Here is a 22,227-nt window from a genome sequence, read left to right on the forward strand (position 1 = left end):
AGTATATTATTCCACTATCACCTAACCTATAGAGTTTCTGCTAAGAGGTTAGATGTAGCCTGATTAGGACACTTTTTATAAAGTTACATTTTTCCCCCTCTAGCAATATTTTTCTTTGTTGTTGACTTTTGATAATTTTATAAAGATATGTCTGCATGTCTATTTTGCAAAGAAATCATGGTATTTTATCTGCTTCCTGAATTTCTATGGTTATTTCTTCCTTTAGGGTTAGAAAGTTCTCGGTGATTATTTCTTTGAATGGACGGTTTGTTTCCTTTTCTTTCTCTCTTTTTGTTTATTTTTACTTTCTCTCTTTTTGTTTATCCTTTGCTTTATTCCTCAAATGGAGTCTGTTAGTTCTCAAAGATTCTCCTTATTTCTATTTAATTTTATTTCTCTTTCCTTTTTCATGTGAATCATTACTGGAATTTTATCTTTAGTTTTACTTATTCTGTTTTCCTATTCTGTTTACTTACTCTGTTTTCTGAAGATAAAGTGTGCTTTTTAATTTATTTCCTTTTAGCTTTCTATGGGAGTTTTTATTTTATTGTGTTTTACAGCTCTAGCATGTTGGCTCAGATTTTGTGGGGAAGAGATCATATCCAGTGGTAGTTGGGCTTACTCCTGATTCTGTGCTCAGGGATCACACCTGGCATCTAATCAATTATTGTTAATAAATATACTTCAGTTTATTCAATTGATGGTTATCTGGGTACTTCTCAGTTAAGTGTCTATCATGAGTAATGTTGCTATGAATGTATGAGAAGTCCTGGAGCACAGTCTTTTGTTTTTCTTTACTTTATTTGTGGGGTGCAAATTGCTCTCTAGAGGTGCAAGGGGGGAGCTGAGGTCACTCCCAGGAATGTCTGGTCATTGGTTCTGTGTTCAGTCCAACAATGCTGTGATGCTTGGGGCATGGTGAGGATGTCAACTGCCCACTGCTCAGGAACCACACAGGCTGGAGACTGACCTTCTGACCTCATCAAACTGGCCATGTGCTCCAGCCCCGAAGCTCTCCCCACTGAGACTCTTAGATGGGTGAATGGCTCCTTCTCTCTTTAGGGTCCACTAGAGAATTAAGTGTACATGACATATGCTTCTCCCCCTATTTGGTCTGTAAGTTACCCCTCATATTAGGGTAACTTTGGCATCCTTCGTCGAAGATGTACCATGAGCTGCACCTCCCTCTTTAATAACTCACCAATATCACAGGCTTTTAACAACCCATTTTCTAAAATGCAGAAGCTTAGATTCATCAGAGGTCCTTCTGTCATAAATCGGTGTGTGTTCTGTGAGAGATCTTTGGATTCTCTTTGATCTGTTTTAAGGATACCACGTAACTGCTTCTTGAAGACTGCATATTGATGACAGTGATCACTTTGGCTTCTATTATCTAATCAAAGAAAATAACCCATAACTTTAAAAATTCTTTTTGAAAAAGTATAAACATGAAAAGTAGCAATGGATTAATTTTACTATTGTTTTATTCAGCATTTTTTAAAAGCCTGAATAAAACTCTCAAATTATCTGTGTCATATTAAAATGTAAATGACAAAAGGGACAATAGAATTTGTGCATATTTTTATTTAATTCACTGAAACTATTTAGTAGTATGTATAACTTTTGTGTATATATTTACATAAATATATACAAAATATCTATAACTTTTGTGTATATATAACTTTTATGTATATATATTTATGTATCAGTATCATCATCATCATCCCGTTGATCGTCGGTTTTCTTGAGCAGTCTCAGTAATGTCTCCATTCGTCCTAGCCCTGAGATTTTAGAAGCCTCTCTTTACTCGTCCTTCCTAATGCTGCCACATTGGAGGCTCTTTCAGGGTAAGGGAAATGAGACCCATCATTGTTATTGGTTTTGGCATATGAATATGCCATGGGGAGTTTGTCAGGCTCTCCCATGCAGGCATGAAACTCTCTGTAGCTTGCCAGGTTCTCCGACAGGGAGAACTTGGCTATAAGATGTCGCACGCTTCCAGGAGCTTTTTTTTTTAATGGAATCACCATATGGAAAATTACAATGCTTTCAGACTTAAGTCTCAGTTATACAATGCTGAAACACCCATCCCTTCACCAGTGCACATATTCCACCACCAAAAAAAACCCAGTATACCTTCCATCCCTTCCTCCTCTCCTGTGTAACTGATAAATTTCACTTTACTTTCTCTTTACTTTGGTTACATTCACTATTTCAACAAAAAACTCACTATTATTGTTAGGAGTTCCCCACTAGAGTCAGACCTGCTGTGAAGAGATATGAGGCAGCGTGGTTTTGGATTTCTGTATTTTAGCAGCTAAGTCCAGGGAAATTTCTTCCAGAAATTGGATCATTGCAAGCTTGTATCTCTCATTAGTGGTCCTCATAATATGGCGGTCGCCACACCCTTCCCCCCTCCCCCAACCCCAGCAAGGCAAAGGCGAGAGAGAAAAACCTTTCCCCTCCTGGGCAGGCATGGGGCCACGGCTTAGTTCTCAGTCTGGAGACCTTCTGCAAGGAGCTGCCGGTACCAAAAGTAGTTTAGCTGGCCTCTAGAATCATGCTCGTGCAGCTGAGGTAAGGCCGCACACATGCGACCCCCGGGATCACATCTCAGCAGAGAGCGGGGCCAGTGCTACCCATCTTCCCAAGAGCACCCTTGCGTCCCATTCCAGGAGCTTGTTTTTATAGTCTCTGGATGTTGGCCATCGATGGGATTACATGGCACTGGGGCCAGTTTCTGGGTGTGACCAACTAGCTACTGGAAAATGGGGGATCTGGGCGGAAGAGGCCCAGTCCCAATGTACACCGGCTTGGAGATCTCAGCCCAGAGTCCCGCACACCTGGGTTCCTCTGACGGTTCCTCCATGCGTGAGGCTTGTCCGAACATGCGGAGAGGGGCCTTGAGCATGGCTGTGGCTGGGTTCTGGAGGTCTTTGGCTGCAGGGGCTCTGCTCGGGGTGGGGAGGGAAAATCAACCCACCCGCTCTGAGGGGCCCTGGTGAGAGTCAGGCATGGGGGTAAGAGACTTTACGTGGCTCTCTTTCATATGTATTATATACATAAATTATATGCATAAATATAATATTATGTATATATGAAGATTCATGGATTCTTTTCAATCAGTTTCTCATTTTTGATAAGCCAATTAATTGTTCCTAATTCAACCATGGTAACTGTTTCAGGATGAACTCCTACATGCTTTCTTTTTTTAGGTGTCTTTATAAAGACAAGGCATCTTATAGCCTAGTTCTCCCTCTTGGAGAACCTGGCAAGGTACCAAGAGTTTCCTGCTAGCAAAGGAGAGCTTGGCAAGCTCCCTGTGGCATCTTCATATGCCAAATACAGTAACAATGATGGGTCTCATTCTCCTGACCCTGAAAGAGACTCTAATGTGGCACCATTGGGAAGTAAGAGTAAAGAGAGGCTTCTAAAATCTCAGGGCTAGAACAAATGGAGATGTTACTGGGCCTGCTCGAGCAAATCATTGATCAACGAGATGACAGTGACAGTGACAGTCTTTATAAAGAGAACCATTTCAAAAAATCCAAATGGTATCAAATAAAATTGAGGTCATAGAATTAGGAGTGAATTCCAATAGGGAGAATTTAGTCTAGTTTTAAAGCGTGCCTATAAATGTTAGTCTTACTAAGTGAAATGAGACTGGTTTCAAGTGTCCAGTCAGAAAATTTTATAAGGAATATGAAATTTAATAGTTTAGATTTTCCCCATCATCTTGCAATATTAGTAAGTCAGTCTTCTTTAGTGGCATAATCTTTTGCCCAGTTTAACCCTAAGACCTAACAGTTCCAGCAGTTTGATGCCCTCTCATAAGTCTGCCCTTGAATGCAGGACTTTGTCTTCACCAATTGATGCTCAATTTAATAGTTTTATTGGAGGAATGAACTTTAAAAAAATTAACTCAAACTTCAGCTTCTTTACTAATATTTCTCTCAGCTTTTATCATTTCATTAACTTATGGATTTCTTTCTAGCATATCAATACTCATGGTCTGTCAAAATTCTCTGTCTCTGAATTCTTATAGGGTAAGGCTGTGTTTTTATTCAGGTCTCTTCAGGACCTGACCAATTGTATGCGTGTTTACTGATATAAAGAGTCGAATAACTCTTTAGGTTGTTATTACTGCACCATTATTTTGTGGAGATAGATGATTTAAAAAAATATCCAAAATGATCAACTAGTCAACTAGGACTAAGAGGAAAGTACACGCTGAAGATTTTCAAATAAGTGTAAATGCTCAGGATAGTAGTATATAGACTCTCAGGTCAGAACATAATCTAAAAATCTAGTCGGAAAACAGGATATTTTCTCTTTATTCAATTTCCAAACATCCTCAATCTTTCTCCTTAGCTTTTTTGTTTGTTTTGAGGACATACCTAGTGATGTTCAGGACTTGTTCCTGGCTCTATATTCAGGGATCACTCTTCAGAGAGACTCAAGGAATCATATGAGGTGCCAAGGTTTGAATCCAGTCAAACATGAGCAGGCATATATGGTCTACCACTGTACTATCTCTCAGGTCCCAGTAATCCTTAATTTAGTATGGATAAAGTAAGGTATTTTTGGGTATTTGTGAAAGAGACTAATATGCATATAGGCTCTAAAAATTTTAATGTTCCTCAAGGATCAGTTCTAGAAGAAGTTTCCTTTGTGCTTTAGAACTATTTCAAGAATTATTCTGAGACAAATCCATCCATTTCCTTGGATATTCTACCGAATCAATGAAGGAATTGTTGTGATAACTCAAAAAACTACGAAAGAACTGGTCTGAACACTCTATAGATTAGCGAATGATCAGAGTATATGCATATGAAGGGAATTTCGTTTTTCCAATTAGTTTGATGAAAAGACACATCATCTCCTAACCTTCTCAAGCTTTACAGATTGGTTCAAGGGTCCAACCATTCTTCATTTCTTCCCGCCAAGTGTGACATAGAATATGCCAGCCTTCATTGCTTTCAGAAATAATTAGGTGTTGAAAGCTCTGACTAGAAGGATTAGAGACATGAATAACAACTTGACAGATCAAATCAACTACATTCTGATTTGATTACATTACTAAGTCAATTATTATTTCTTGTCACATTAATTATGGCAAGAGTTATAAAATGTGTCTTCCAAGAATTCCCTAACTAAATCATAATGGCCACATCCTCATGGTGAATCTGTGTAAGATCAAGGCTATATATTTATGACAACATGAAGGAGGAATGGGAAAGGCTTTACATAAATTTATTTGTTGAATATTTTTTAATCAGGCACTCTGTTAAACATCGCGTTTAAGTGATATATACTGGACATAAAAAAAGAAAAAGAAAAGATTCAGCATCTGCTACCTTGAAGTTTCTGTTTACTCTGAAAGTGAGAATTTAAATAGGCAAATCCATTTAAAGATTCAGGAAGGAGGTGAAGATGCAGTAAGAAGGTAGGAAATGATTTAAATGTCCAAGTATTTACAGATTTTATTTGGGTTTTTGTATTAGTCCTACTCAGAAACTTATTAGAAAATTTTGTTGACCATAAAAATAGAATGAATGACATCAGAAGATGATAAGAAAAGATGTACAAGATATAGAGAACAATCATATTGTCAATCTGCCTTCAAAAATATATTCATCAAACTTTAAAAAAATTATGATGTATTATTTAATGCTGAATCAAAATGTAAAGTGTCACTTTGTCTATGACTGTTTTCACTTCTTATGTTATTGTATTAAAGAGAATATTATTCTGTTAAAGAGGACAATAGAACCTACATGAACTTGAAATGTTTAAATGTATGCTTGATTTGGGGTATGATAATATGTATGATAGTATGATCGGGGTCAGAGAGATAATACAGTGGTTAAGGTGCTTGCCTTACACACAACCAACCTGGGTCCTATTTCTGGCATCCTATATGGTTCCCTGAATACTTTCAGGATTACTGCACTTAGGAACTCCTGAGTGCAGAGCCAGGAGTAACACCTGAGCACCACAGGGTATGGTCAAAAAACATCCCAAAAAACCCTAAAATAAAGATATGTTTGAACATTGGAGTGAAGACAATCATTAAAGTAGAAAGGCATGAAGATTCTATAATCCATGTACATCACCAAGCATAAATTATCACCTCAAGTTCACTAAGGCCTGATGCTCCTTTTTAAGAGAATAATATTCTCTTTAAGAGAATAATATTCTCGGGGCTGGAGCAATAGCACAGTGGGGAGGGCATTTACCTTGCACGCGGCCGACCTGGGTTCAATTCCCAGCATCCCATATGGTCCCCTGAGCACCACCTGGAGTGATTCCTGAGTGCATGAGCCAGGAGTAACCCCTGTGCATCGCCAGGTGTAACCCAAAAAGCAAAAAAAAAAAAAAAAAAGAGGAGAATAATATTCTCAGTGGTTTGTAGGTAAGAGTTTTATAATTAGAGGAATTGGATAATTTTACCTGATCACACAGCTATTTTATGGAAGCTCTTAACTTCATACCTTACTATCACTGTTTTAATAAAGGCTCCCCTTTTTTTCAATCTGGGCCTAGCAAATGTTTATCTCTAAGAAAGGTAGTGAGATAAAGAAAGGCAGATCTGCCATCAAGGAGGTAACCAGAGAATATCCTGTCAATATTGATAAGCTTGCCCATGAAAAGATTTTCAGGATGCAAACACCTTGGACATTCACAAAGATCTGAAAATTTTCTATAAAAGAGATGGGCATACCAAGCGTGCCCATTAGCTCTAAGCTTCACAGAGCTGCCTGGGACTAAGGAAATAGAAACATCTCTTTCTGTATCTGTGCGTCTTATACAAAAGTATATGAGGTTGGAAGAGTCACTATTATGTATTGCAGTGACATGAATATATTAGTTACTTGAATTTTACATGAATTAGCAGTTTTAATATTTATAATGACGCTAAGTATATTTCAGTATTAGTCTGATTCTATGGAAGTGAAAAACTGAGGAACAGATAAGTTAAATATCTAGCCTTAGGTCACAATACTAAAAGATGGCATAGTCATCCTTTAAGTTTCCATGCTCACAGTCTAAAATTTCTGTCTCATTGGCAGAACTATGTATGTAATCAGGTGAAATATTTCATTGCCTCTTTCCAGATAAGGTATTGGGACTCAGAGAAGAACATGATGCCAATAGTAAATGGCAAAGATAGGATTTTAAATCCATGACTCTGTTTTGGGTACCGATACACTGCTAGACCAAATATATATTTAAAACGTTTACTTGATGTAGCCATAGTACAATCTTGTCTTGCACACAGTTGACCCAGATTTAATCCCCAGCATTCCATATGGTCCCTTGAGCCCCACCAGGATTAATCCCTGAATTCAGAGTCAAGAGTAAGTTCTGAGTTTCAGTTATGACCCCAAAACAAATAAATAAGCAGTATATTTGAATCTTAACAATATATTTATAGACCCATATGACAGAATGGAGGTGTACACGTGTACATGTTGGATATCTTTGAATCATAGTCATAAATTGAGTGAATCTTTTTGTCTGTTCCCAATTTTCCCAACTCCTTTCAGTTATTAACTGATGACTTCAACCACGGGCTGTCATACTTGCTATTTCAAGTATCTTTAACTAAACAGACTAAGCGAAATCTCACAACCACTAAGGTAGCTTATACTTTTAAAAATGTAACTATACCATGGTTGGAAGCCTGACTCATGAGCTTGGGGAGAAGGCAGCTGGGATAGAGAATGGATCACTAAGTCAATGATGGTTGGAGGGATCCCTCGGGACGTGAGATGTGTGCTGAAGGTAGATAAAGGACCAAACATGATGGACTCTCAGTATCTGTATTGCAAACCATAATGCCCCAAAGTATAGAGAGTAAGAAGGAAATTTTCTGCCATAGAGGCAGGGGTTAGGTTGGGGTGGGGGTGGCAGGAGGGATACTAGGGACATTGGTGGTGGAAAATGTACACTGGTGGAAGGATGGGATGTTTGATCATTGTATGATTGAAACTCAATATTGAAAGCTTTGTAACTGTATCTCATGGTGATTCAATAATTTTTAAAAATGTAGCTATAGTTTATCACTGTAACACTGTAGCACTGTCTTCCCCTTGTTCATCTATTTGCTCAAGCTGGCACCAGTAATGTCTCCATTGTAAAACTTGTTGTTACTGTTTTTGGCATATTGAATATGCCACGGGTAACTTACCAGGCTATTTTAACATGAATAAAATGAAAATTTCAAGTTAACTCTCTGAATTCAAATTTGGTACATCTTACTTTTATATGAGTGATATTGAACAAACTATCCTTTCTGGTTTCACTTTATTTTTCTGGTGCCCATCATAGTTGAGAATGAAGTTCTTCTTCTTGTCATGGACTCAAACGCTTGTACCTCAAACCCAAAGAGCTCAAAATCATCACTCTTGCCTGACCTTTTCTGGAGTCCTCCCAAATAGTGCTTTCAATATGCCTAGGTTCTCTGTGTCATTCAAAATGTTTTATATTTCCCTTTTTAAATCATAATGAAGCTATTGTTATGGTTTAAGAATCTTCACAGATATCAAAATGAGTGAAAACAGTCGGACTTTTCATACCTTAAGCCCACTGTCTCAAAAATTTATGGAATCCTTGCATAGAACATTTCTCCATTGTCTATAATACCAAAGCTGTGTGCCAGCCTTGTTCTCTCTTTATCTTCCTCTTTATCTTCCCAAGACTTAAGCCTTACTGTTGAATGTATGTGAATTGTGTATCACTTAAAGATCATCAACTACCAATTAAAGGCAGTCCAGAGGAAGTTTTCTTGCATTCTACCCTTTGTTCTCTGTTACACAATAGGTTGGATGAAACACTTCTCTCTCTAGGTAATATTATAAGAGACATGAAATGAAGATATGTAGTTTCACTCTTAGTTCATTAATATATTAGATAAAAAAGTAATTTGGATGGGACTGTTACTTTAACATTTTAGAATGTCATTTTCTGTGACTCTAATTACTGAGATTTTTCTGGAAATAACACACAATTTATAAAAATTACAAGATTAAAACCTTACTTATTAAAAGTTAGGGGATCAGTAAAATAATTCAAGATACCATTCAACTCTAAGAATCTAAAAGTTATTACCATTACTATTCTGGAACCATGCTGGAGCGATAGCACAGTGGGTAGGGCATATGCCTTGCATGTGGAAGACCCAGGTTTAATTCTTCCGCCCCTCTCGGAGAGCCTGGCAAGCTAGGAGAGTATCGCGCCCACACACCAGAACCTGGCAAGCTACCATGGTGTATTTGACATGCCAAAAATAGTAACAACAAGTTACTGTAACAACAGTAACAACAAGTCTCACAATGGGGACATTACTGGTGCTCACTAGAGCAAATCGATGAGCAGCGGGATGACAGTGACAGTGATTATAGAACCAATAGTTTTAAGGGCCATTGTTTGCCGAAATGTATCCAAAACCTAAGACTGATCAGTGAATGCTAACATCTTAGTATTTGCATAATTATACCCCAAAGAGTTTATTTTGCTCTAAATTTCTAGGTTTTATACTAATTACGTATTTTGCTAGAAGTTGAAGATATTTTCCAATACTGTATACTCAAGAGGGAAGGAGAAAAATTCTGCTATGTTGTGGCTTAAACAATTTGGTCCAAATGGTTGATGCCACAGGCAAAATATCCAAAGATTGTTCATTTGAAAATTATGACTCTTTTCCAGGATTTTGCATTGCATTATTTGTTTTATGGACTATTCAGTATGCATTGCACCAACACTAATTACTGCACTAATAAGTCAGCGTGTTACCAAGATGTTTTGCCATTATAATTACAGCCACATGTTGTTGTCCTTCCTCAAATAGTCCAGGCTTAATTGCATCATTTTTCAGGAGAATTTATGTGATGCAGCTTAATTCAAAATTAGTACATGAATAAATGAAGTGCAAACTATTTTCTGCACTGACTCACTTGCAGAATAAATGTTCTAGAGAAAAGAATAGCTAAGTTTTCATGTTCCCAGTTGTCTACAGTAATTTGTAATGAACCTGCAGTGGTCATTTATAAAATAGAGGTCACAGAATAGCAGAGGAATCTGAAAGGAGAGAGAGTGTCGCACAAGAGTCAAAGAACATGGGTTCTAATGTTTTCTCTTAATTTGTTAGATGATTCTTGGGAATTATTTTCCGTTTATAAAATGTTAGTATCTTCACAGGAAAGTTGTTAAGTGACCTTTAGTCTAACCTCTTTCTAACAATGGTTTAATTTGACCAGAACATTTGTCTGAATGGAATATTAAAATTGTTTGACCATGACATGACAAATACTGCCTAAAATACTAAAATTTAACAATAATACCTAAAATGGAAATAAATACAGGTTAATGGGATTATATTTTTGTAAGCTACTCCCATTCCCATTTTTCTTGCAGATCTCTTCACTTGGTCTTTCAATACTGTTAATAAAATTGACCTTAGGCTCATTGATGTGCATATGTGTAAATGTATGTGTGTGTAGCCAACCTGGCCTTTGAGAGTTGGGTGGTGACAGTCTTTCTTGCGTATTGATCTAGAATAAAAGTTTTTTATGACCCTGTTCAGAATACTTCAATATCTTTTGCTGTATTGACAAGTTATAATATTTTAACTTAGCTTCTGCTGAATGTCAGATGGAGTACAACTGATGCAGAAGACAAACAAATTTCTCTTTCTTCTGCAGAGAATTAGCATTTGGTGAAAATAGCATTTGAAAACCAAGAGCTTCAGTTAACCACTCATGGTTTACTGATACAGAGAATCTGGGCTTAGAACAGACATTTTTACTCATATGACTGACTAGAAAGACAGGAGTAATTGAAAAAGACATACAACTAGCAATAGTGATTTGAGTACAATTAATTCTATCTTACTGCTGCCCAATATTCTGCTAAATTTGGGCAAATCACTTAAACATGTTTTCTTCATCCAAAAATTGGAGATAATTATATTTACCTGTTTAGAAAAATGACATGTAAAGCACAATATCACTTTAAAACCAATTAGTTTCTATGACCATAAATGAAGGCCAAAAATTTAGGCAACTATGGTTAATTTTATTTAGGCAACTGAAAGAGTATTTCAGGAGATAAATTATAGATGTGCAAAGTAGTATGGACTCAGAGACCACAAAGTAAAACTTGAGTTTCTTAAAATGAAGAGGTCAGAAAGAAATATAGAACTGTCGGGAAAGAGGGACATGTGAGAAGTGTCTTGATATCAAGTTGTACAACTCAAGCTGTGCACAGGTTCTCTAGGAGGAGGAGATCAGTAACAGTATCTTGAACTCACAGTGAGTTTAAAGGGTCTTCACTAGGCCATAACACACTTTCGTGTAAATATCGAAAAAATCATATATTTCTCAGGAAGGATCCTCCATCAGCCAGGAGTTAATTTTTATGACACATGTCCAGTTCTCTGGTATTTGCAATATGAGGGATCCTTGCTTGAGATGCGTGCCACTCTGTACTGTGTCTGAGCTGTCATAGTAAGCACTGAATGACTTCTATCCTTGGAATTGTCAGGCTCTCACTGGTGATAAATTTATTCATATTCGGTGTCACAATGAATAGAAAAGCAAGATTAAGAAGATAGACCATCCCAAATGATTACAAACGTATTCTAAGATTTCAAGAACGAATGACAGATACAGGTGGCATCTGCCACTCCTGGTTCTGAGTAATAGTACTTTTTCCAGCAAGGGTACTTTTGCCTCAACCCTTATTCCCAACTATGTGGATGTTATGAACATCTATAAAAATTTCTAGTTGTCAGTGTTTGCTGGGGGAACTGGTATACACTGAGAAGAAACTAGATATATTAATATTCAACACTTTGACAGGTGCCAGGCAGAAGGGGTCTCCATCCCTGGCTTGCTGCTGCCTCAATAAAGAATTGTGCAGCCACCAATATATGTATTTCTGAGGCTGAAAAGTCTTGGTTTAATTGGCCTGAGTAAATATTCCTTACACTACTATAAGAATTCACATGGGAGGGGCTGAAGCAATAGTACAATGGGTAAGGTGTTTGCCTTGCACCATGCTGACCTGGGTTTGATTCCCAGCATCCCATATGTTCCCCCAAGCATTTCCAGGAGTAATTCCTGAGTGCAGAGGTAGGAGTAACCCCTATGCATTGCTGGATGTGACCAAAAAAAAAAAACAACAGAAAACAAAAACAAACAAAAAGGATTCACATGGGAGATACTAGAGCTTGAGATATGAATATGAGAGAATAACATTTTTTAAAACACAAGAAAGAAAAAAAATTCTTGGTTGAATTTAAGTCCACTCAGAGAAGGAGGAGACATGACAAGGATCAAATGGGTGTCTAAGAATCACAGGTTGAATGACAACAAGAATGATTACAGCATTGCTGGTACTACTAGAACAGTAAGAGGGAAGGGGAAGTGGTGGATTTTTTTTTTGACGTTCTGACTTAATAATAGGATAATGAGAAGGACGCTTCCAGAAAGAGTCAAGAGTGCGGCTGGAGTGATAGCACATCGGGTAGGGCATTTGCCTTACACTCAGCCGACCCAGTTGGATTCCCAGCATCACATATGGTTGGTTCCCTGAGCACCACCAGGGGTAGTTCCTGAGTGCAGAGCCAGGAGTGACTCTTGTGCATCGCTGGGGTGTGACCTCCCTCCTAAAAAAGCAGAAATAGTCAAGAGGTGATAATATAAAAAGGGGGCATAGGAGGGCTGGAGTGATAGCACAGCGGGTAGGGCGTTTGCCTTGCACGCGGCTGACCCGGGTTCGATTCCCAGCATCCCATATGGTCCCCTGAGCATCACCAGGGGTAATTCCTGAGTGCAGAGCCAGGAGTGACCCCTGTGTATCGCCAGGTGTGACCCCCCCCAAAAAAAAAAGGAAAAGAAAAAGGGGGAATAGTCTCAGCCACTGATGACCAGAATATGGGCGGATAGGGGAGTATTGAGTATAAACAGCATGGTTGAAGATGTATCTGAATTGCATCTTCAGATAATCATTTTGCACAGGACACCAACTAAAAGAAACCCATAGGCTCTGATTTCAGTGGCTAAAACTTGACATTTCCCAGCCCCCATCTCCCCCTCTCAAAGAACCGCAACATCTTATCCCTTTCTATACCCACATTTACTCCCTTGCAGGCTAAATTTCTTTGAAGTTAATGGGTACAATAGATGGAGAATTGTGGGGAAGGAGTGGCATCTGTCCCACACTTCTTCAATTTCCATTAAATTACATGGGTTTTGAAAGATAAAAGGAAAAGGTCTGGGGGCAAAACACATTTTAGATTTCAGTGAACCACATTTTTGGGTTTCCTAATCTGGGGCTTGGGCAGTTCCATTTATTCAGACAGACTGTGAAGGAAACCTTTTCAGGCCTGGAAACAGACGTGTGAAATTAAGGACCCACAGATCCTCGTCAAGGATTATGAGTTCCCTCTTTTATAAAGAAATGTAATGATTTCATCTTATGAGTTTTAATCTATAGTTAATGAAAATTTTATCACTGAAAAGAAGAATAGAAGTAAACATATCTTTTCTCTCTTCTATTCTTCTTTTCCTTTCTTCAGTAAACATTGTGCACTGATTTTAGACTTCATGGAGATAATGATGATATTTTATCTTAGTCAAAGCAACTTTACATTTTGTTGCTATCTATTCCCAGATACAATATGGCACAAGAGATCTCAAATATCCTCATTATAAAAACATTTGGGGCTCAAAATGGTTATCTTTCTTAATATTATGCAACTAGTTGTTTCATACTTGGAACTAAAACCCAGACCTATCCATATACAGATCAGATAGTAAGCAAAGGGCACTTGCAGAGTAATCTATGAGCTTTGAGAATATTTGGTTCAAAGTACAAGCAATATAATTTGGAGGATATAATTAAGAATAAAGTCTTGGGACAAGATTGACCTGTCCAGCAAAACTTTCTGGACTTGTTTTTCTCATCTATCATATGGAAATGGAAGAAAAAAATAAATACATTTCAAGCTTTTTTTTACATGTAAAATATTTCAAAATAAAATATTGTTAGAAACTTTAATCTAAGAAACAGATTAAATGTAATTTTTGGACGGAAGTATTTTCAGAGTGCTTTGCCAAAGACTTATTTGAACCTGCTCTATGGTCTGAGTTTTATCACTGACTACTCTCTGTCAGAGTGTGACTGGGGGGAAGGGTACCCACAGTAGACTGTGTGCTTCTACCACCCTCCTGCTTGGCCTTCCCATAGAATCTTGCGGAAGTGTCTGGAAAAGTCAGGACTTCCCAAAGCCTTCAAGAGTTCTTGCACATGGATTTTAAGTCCTGTCCTCCACCCTGTTTCCCAGGCTCATGTCTATTTTTGAAGAAAACAATTTTTAGAAGACAAATACTGATGCAAATTTTGTTTAGAAAATTGAGGAGGGGAGAGAGCTCAAGAGAAATACATTAACAATGCAGATGCCAAGCTAGAGCGATAGTCCTTTTCATAGTTCTTTATTTCTCTTGATGTTCCCCTTTCTAGAGCTATTTAGTGTTCTTAGGGCCTGTCATTATGACCAGGATAAGTTTTATCTATCTTACTTCCAGTACCAACAAAGTAAATCTGGCCTGTACTAGTGAGAGAGTAACTTGTGTGAAGAAAATCTTGGTTTTATTTCTTCTCTAGAACTCATTGCCAGGGAACCTCCCCACCCCCATATATCTACCTGCTTCATGACTGTTTAGTGACAGAAATGAAACATGGACCAGATTATGAACAGAATCAAAATGATTTTATAAAAACCCCTGGTGTAATCGACATGCCAAAAACAGTAACAACAAGTCTCATGATGGAGACATTATTGTACCCGCTCGAGCAAATCGATGAGCAACAGGATAACAGCGACAGTGACAGAGACAGAAGATGGAAAGATTAGATGAAGTAGACAAGTATAAACAAGTATAGTTAAACTTAAGAGTGTGAGAAGGAAATAGCACAAGACAGATGAAAGTATAGAGAGATGGGGTGAGGAGGGTGGCTGATGATATGTATTGAAAAAAGACATTGTCTAGAACCTAAACCAGTCCAAAGCCACGACACTGTTGAAATATAGAATTACTCTGCAGTGTCCAGGAAAACCTTTTATATGCAGAATTCCAGACCCAGAGCATAGCTGTGCTCACTGGTAAGAGAGGCTTCTCAATTGCAAGGACAAAGACTGTCTTAAGAACATGAAAATGGACCACTAAAAGTTTGATCCTTTTTTCCATAAAAAAGAAAATCCTCAATTTACTTCTACTTCTCTAAAGAATTCTAGACTAAAGGAATTATGGAAACTCACTTGTATCACTTGTATCACTTGTTATCCCGTTGATTTTCAATTTGCTTGAGCAGGCTCTAGTAACATCTCCATTTGTCCCTGTAGCATGCTAGTGTAGCCCAGTGATATCTGCTCACTCCAGGAACAGGAAGAGCCTCAAACCATTCATTCAGGGTTTTGATGAAGAAGTCTGACCATCTCGTTGGTGGGCGGCCACGAGGTCTTTTGACATCCTGTGGGATCTAGTCAGTAACAGCTCTAGTCCAGCGGTCATCTCTGAATCGCATTATATGTCCGGCCCATCTGATTTTTGACGCCTTGGCAAATGAGACAAGGTCCCTGATTCTTGACCACCGACAAAGGTTGGAACTCCAGATTCCTTCTTGATTGAGACATGATACTCCTTAGCATAGCTCTTTCGATTCCTCTTTGGGATACCTGAATACCGTTCTCATCCTGTTTGCAGAGGGCCCAGGTCTCTGAGGTGTATGTTAATGCAGGAGGAACGGTGGAATCGAGAAGATGTTTCCCGAGTCGGAGGTTCTTCTCCTCTTAACCACTTATTTGACGCTCTTGATTGCGTTCCACGCTGCTCTTTTCCTCCTGCGCAGTTCTGGTGCCAAATCATTCCTCTTTCTACAAGATCTTATGGAAAATATCTATACATAATTCCATCCCCAAATTATTGCATGTTCTTTTGACTCTTGAGGAGTCCATAATACTTCTTCAGTGTGAAACTCTTTTTAGTGATAACACAGCAGACAGAGCGTTTGCCTTGCACGCAGGTGACCTTGGTTTAATTCCTCCACCCCTCTCAGAGAGCCCGGAAAGCTACCAAGAGTATCTTGCCCACATGGCAGAGCCTGGAAAGATACCTGTGGTGTATTCCAAATGCCAAAAACAGTAACAACAAGTCTCACAATGCAGATGTTACTGGTGCTCACTCAAGGAAATCGATGAGCAACAGATGACAGTGCTACAGTGCTACAGTGATTTCCCAAATGAACTCATCTTACTTTAATATTCATCTCCTTCATGAATTTTTTTTTCTACAAAGATAGGCATTAGATAGCAGGAGAAGGGACACTCAGTGGAGTTGAGGACTGATTTTGCTTTTCCTACAAAGTGAAATTTTTTTACTCTAGCCAAAGGCGATTGTTCCCTTAGAAATATCTTTAGGGTGTTGGAAATTAACTGCAACGCTGTGAGGATCAAGTGGAACTCAGGTGCCAGTTGACAGCTGTCACATGGAGACTACAAAATGTAAAATTTGTATTGCACAGGTGCTCAGAGCAGACTTTCGTCAGTCTAGATACTCCCAGTCATTTCCCAAGTAACTGAGGAGTTGAAGAAGAGAGTAGTAATTCCCCTCTTCAATCTGCCACTTTTTTTCTTCCTTCTTTCACGTAAGTCACCTGCAGTAGAAAAAAATATTCATAGTTCAGCTCATCCATGTGGGAACAGCTACAGGAATGGTCTGAATTTTATCCCAAGTTCAATGAAAAAAAAAAAAACTAGTCGGTAGCAGGATCAAAATTTGTGTTTTTTTTTTTAATTACTCAATGATGCACAGAGACTGGATCATAGGCCTGAAATATTTTGAATCATTCCCCCCTTTGAAAAATCATCAAAAACTACCAAGCCAACTTTAAAATATATCAAATTGAATCTATTCTAAGCTTTAATGAAAGTATAATGACAGTAGTTTTTTGGCACTTGAGATGTTGACATATGTGTAGCTAATTGAAAAAAAAAATATTCTGGGGAATCAATGCTCAGTAAAAGGGACATTGTCCTTGTCATCATGGAACTCACAGGCCAGTACAGAAAACATTTACTAAGCAAGTACAGGCCGTAGGGTAATTGCAGGTGAATTGCCTCTGATTTTCAATCTGGACTCATTAACTGTGAGCTATCGGACAAATTATTTCACTTCTCTGTGTTTTTGTTTTTTCTTCCAGAGAGAGGTAACAATATCTAACTTACAAGAAATATGAGCTCTCTAGAAAAGACAAGGTGCCTAACAAAGTGAACTAACGGGATGCTTGATATCCAGATGTTTAAATAAGAAAACGAAGTAGATGATTAAAAATAGCTTATGAGCTGAAAATTACAGTTGATATTATGTGTGTTAACAGGTGCTTAATTGCCATTTCCTGCCCAAGGAACACATTCCCAGGAGCAGTCTTCTCCAGCGAGTTCCTGAGGCTGTACAGGTGGAACTTCTCCTTGAATACCTCATCTAGAAGTCCCAAGTGCATATTTTGGCAATCTAAGCCCAAGGTGTCCCAACATTTTCAGCACAATTTAGAGCCAGAGCCTCCTTTGCAAAAACAGCCAACTTAGCTTCAAGCTAGAGGCTATGCTGACCCAGAGGAAAGGCAGCCAATACTCAGCAGCTGGAGCATACAACCAGCTAGAACCCCTCCCACAGAGATATAAACCATTGAATAATTGCTGGAAGGACAATCTTGATGTCTTATGTGGTTCCCGGCCTAGCTAGCCTCATAGGTGTAGGAGGCTAATGAACCCATTCTTAGGTGTGATGAGTACTGGTAAGAAACATATATAAGACTCATCTCCTCTTTCAGGAAAAATATCCTTTATAGTCCAGACATTGTGCTTTTTCTTTTCTTTCGGGAAGACTGTGGCAAATGAATGAGCAGGACTGCAGAAATTTGTCCTTTGCAAAGAACTGGAACTAACTCTGGCTTAATTGGTAATAGCACTATAGCACTGTTGTCTCCGTTGTTCATTAATTTGCTTGAGTGGGCACCTGTAAAGTCTCCATTGTGAGACTTGTGAGACTTGTTACTATTTTTGGCATATCGAATATGCCACGAGTAGCTTGCCAAGCTCTGCTGTGCAGGCCAGATACTCTCCGTAGTTTACCGGGCACTCCAAGAAGGACGGAGGCCCAGGTTGGCCGCATGCAAGGCAACCTACCCACTGTGCTATATAGCTCCAGTCCTAATTTGTAGCAGTAAGTTTAAAATGAGTCTCAGAGGGGCTGGAGCAATAGTACAGCGGGTATGGCATTTGCTTTGCACGCAGCTGACCTGCGTTTGATTTCCAACATCCTATATGGTTCCCTGAGCACTGCCGGGAGTAATTCCTGAGTGCATGAGCCAGGAGTAACCCCTGTGCATCACCGGGTGTGACCCAAAAAGCAAAAAAAAAAATGGTATCAGGTGAGAGCATGCCATTGATTTCCTCCACTCCTTATTATTTCCTTAGAAAAAAAAATCTCAGATTATTTACTAACCATGTTAAAAACTGTTATCATTATTATTATTTTTTGTGGTAAAGGAGGAAGAGTTCCTAAGTCCATTTATCACAGAAATATAAAAAAATCAGTGTTTGTGGTTATGTGCAGGAAAAGGAATCTTCATGCACCACTATGCCAACTAGTCCTTTTTGTAAAACAATATGGACATCTCTCAAAATTGCTAGAAATTTAGCTTTCATATGACCAATCCAGCCATTCCACGTGTTAGTAATTACCTTAAGGACCCCAAAACTAAAGATATTTACACTCCTATGTTCATTGCAACATTATTCAAAATTGTCAAAAGCTGGATGCAATTCAAATGTCCAAGAACAGATGACTGGATAAAGAAACTATGGTACATAGACACGATGGAATACTACTTGCATATGTATGTGTATATATATATTTCATGATATATAAATTGTATATATTTGGTGCTACGTGGATGGATCTGGATTGTATAGTACTAAATGAAGTTGGTTAGAAGGAAACAGATCTCTCCCATATGTGGTATATAAGGAAACATAGCAAGGAAACAACAGATACTCAAAGACAATGAAAACTGAGAACTGGTTTTTATTTATAGTGTTTTACATGAGGGCATAGGGAATAGGAGTGAGGGGCACACTGAGACAATGGTGGAAATAAGTTACACTCTGGTTGGGAGTATAGTGCTGGAATGTTTTATGCATGAAAACTTGTCATTATTAACATTGTAAATTGCAGTGCCTATTTTTTTTTAACTAGTCAATCCTGATGTAAATATGTGACTGAAATTATAATAAGTAATTAAAAAAATGAGTTTGCTAAGGATGGGCGTAGGGAGAAGGAAGGAAATTTGGGTCACTACTAGAGGGACGCCAATGCTGCTGGTGGGTTTAAGCTGAGTCATTGAATGCCTAGAACTATGTATTAACAGATTTTTAAATCATGGTGCCAAAATGAATAAATAAATCTAAATAGTAAAATACTCTGGAGAGGGAGGGAGAGTTAGAGGTTTATCTAACTGGCTGTAGGGATACTAACCTTTAGTTTAAACTTGTTTCCAAAGAGAATAAAACCAGGGTGACTTCTTTACGTTTTAAAGAGTTGTACAACCCTGGAGCCTTTTCCAGAGAGGTTCTATTCCTATTAAAGAGGCAAGGCAATCCCCACCCTCATGAGGTAAAAAGGACTCCTCCTTTTTCTGCCCTTCCTGCTCTTAAGTGGAAGGACAGCCTTAACATTCCTACATAAGAACACAGGAATCAGTCTTCAGAATCTAAAGAATCCTGAGAATCAAAGGTACTAGGAATCAATATAGTTAATGCCATAAATGATAATAAGTCTAATCATTGATGCACGAATCTAATGCTTTTTAACTAAAATATATAAATAGTATATATATATATACACTATATAAATAGTATATACTCAGCATTAGTTTAGGTTATTAGCTAAGTAAATAAAAATAGATAACTGCTATAAACCATAAAGAATATTATGGTTTTTAAACATTATTTTACTGAAACCAAATCATGAATAACCTTATTACTGTATATCTTACTACAATTCAATAAAAACATTTTTTTAAAAAGCATAATTAAATTGGGATTCACTAGATGGAAATGAAAAAAGATGTCACAGTCAGAAGGTGAAAGTGGACAAAATATAGATACTGTCACTGTTATCCCGTTGCTCATCGATTTGTTCAAGCAGGCACCAGTAACGTCTCTCGATTGTGAGACTTATTTGATACTGTTTTCGGCACATCAATATGCCACAGGTAGCTTGCCAGGCTCTGCTGTGTGGGTGAGATACTCTCTTAGCTTGCCGGGCTCTCTGAGAGGGGTAGAGGAATCAAACATGGGTTGGCCACGTAAAAGGCGAATGCCCTACCGCTGTGCTATCGCTCCAGCCCAAATATAGATACATAAAAATAAAAACTTTAGTATTATAAGCACATAAAATTTTCAATTGCTTATCTTAAAGAATCTGTGTTTATTTCTCATTGGTTATGGTCTATTTTTTTATCTTTGTACAACAATAGTGTTTTGCTACCCTTAGTGATGTCTGAATCACATAATTTTTTTGTCACATAATGTTTTAAAGAGAAAAAAACTTATAGAAAATATCAACTTTGCATCTTACTGAGCATAAATGTTTTCTCTTGTGTATCAAAAGAAATTTCAGAATTGGAAAATTCTGCTTGCATTGGAGGCATTACAAACCAGTAAGTTATCATAAGTACACTGTGGTGTATTGGAGCAAGTTGGTGCAAAGAACCCCAATAGAAGGAGATTGCCTTCTGTAGAAGTAAGAAACTGACTCAGAGAAGTAATGCATGGGGAGGATACAGAACAAAAAGGAACCTTATTGATATCTGCTGTCATTTTTTTCTCTGTCCCAATACCCATTATAGCTGCCCAAGGCTGGAGGTTTCCCAGGGAGTTGACCCAGGGCAAAGAAGTTTGAGGTATTTAATAGTGTATTTGGAAAGCTTTCTCAAGCCTACTTTAAATGAAAAACATTAACTTAATGATATAAAAGGACAGATTTTACTCTTTGAATAATATTTTGTTTGGACATATGCAAATGCTCATAAGAGTTAGGGTGTTGGCAGTCACTGTGTCAGGGTTGCCAGAAGAAAGTCTCTTACCTGCAGGGATAATAAAAAAATAATGCCTTTCATCTAATAGCACTCTCATTGTAAAAATGTTATCACAAATTTGGTCTCGTTGGGTTCTCCCACAGCCTTTGAAGGAAGGAAATCTGAAATCATGAGAAAAGTATGTTCTTTGAATGGGAAGGACCTGCATCCAAATGCTGGCTATACCACTGCCATGTTGCTCTCAATATATTTTCTAACAAACTTTCTGAAACCTTGTCCATAAAGATATGAAAGCAAACACTTTGCAGGGCCATCAGAATATTAGAATGCAAATACAGAATTCACCGAACACTAACAGTGGAGATTCTTAATAGTTTGAATTTTTGATTAGGTGTAGGGAGATTGTGACAACCTGTTTTATATAGTCTCTTGTAGAGAAATAAAATGAAAGCTTAAAAAAATTAAGTGATAGGGGCTGGAGCGATAGCACAGCGGGTAGGGCGTTTGCCTTGCATGAGGCCGACCTGGGTTCTAATCCCAGCATCCCATATGGTCCCCTGAGCATGGCCAGGGGTAATTCCTGAGTGAAGAGCCAGGAGTAATCCCTGTGCATCACCGGGTGTGACCCAAAAACCAAAAACCAAAAAAAAAAATTAAGTGATAATTTGATATCTTCAATGAGAGACCTTTCCATGACCTTGGGATGCTAAAACAATTCTGGATGAGTCTTTTATTTATTTATGTATGTATGTATGTATGTATGTATGTATGTATATATGTATGTATATATCTCATCTGGGGATTCCTTTCACAAATTGGAAAATAAACCTATAGAAAGAGAATGTTTACTCAAGCCTAATCTATTGTACTCACCAAGTGTACCCACATTCTAGTCTCCTATACTTACAAATTTATTATGTGGAAGAATAAATCTTGAAGATTTAAGTTTAGGAACTTGAGATGGGGAATTATCCTCAAGCATCTCCTGGGCCAGATATAACCACAGGCTCTTCTAAGAGAAAAGTTGGCACGGAAAGAGGAGACAAGAGATCAGGCTTC

Source organism: Sorex araneus, chromosome 5, assembly GCF_027595985.1.
Source record: "Sorex araneus isolate mSorAra2 chromosome 5, mSorAra2.pri, whole genome shotgun sequence".
NCBI classification, from domain to species: domain Eukaryota; kingdom Metazoa; phylum Chordata; class Mammalia; order Eulipotyphla; family Soricidae; genus Sorex; species Sorex araneus.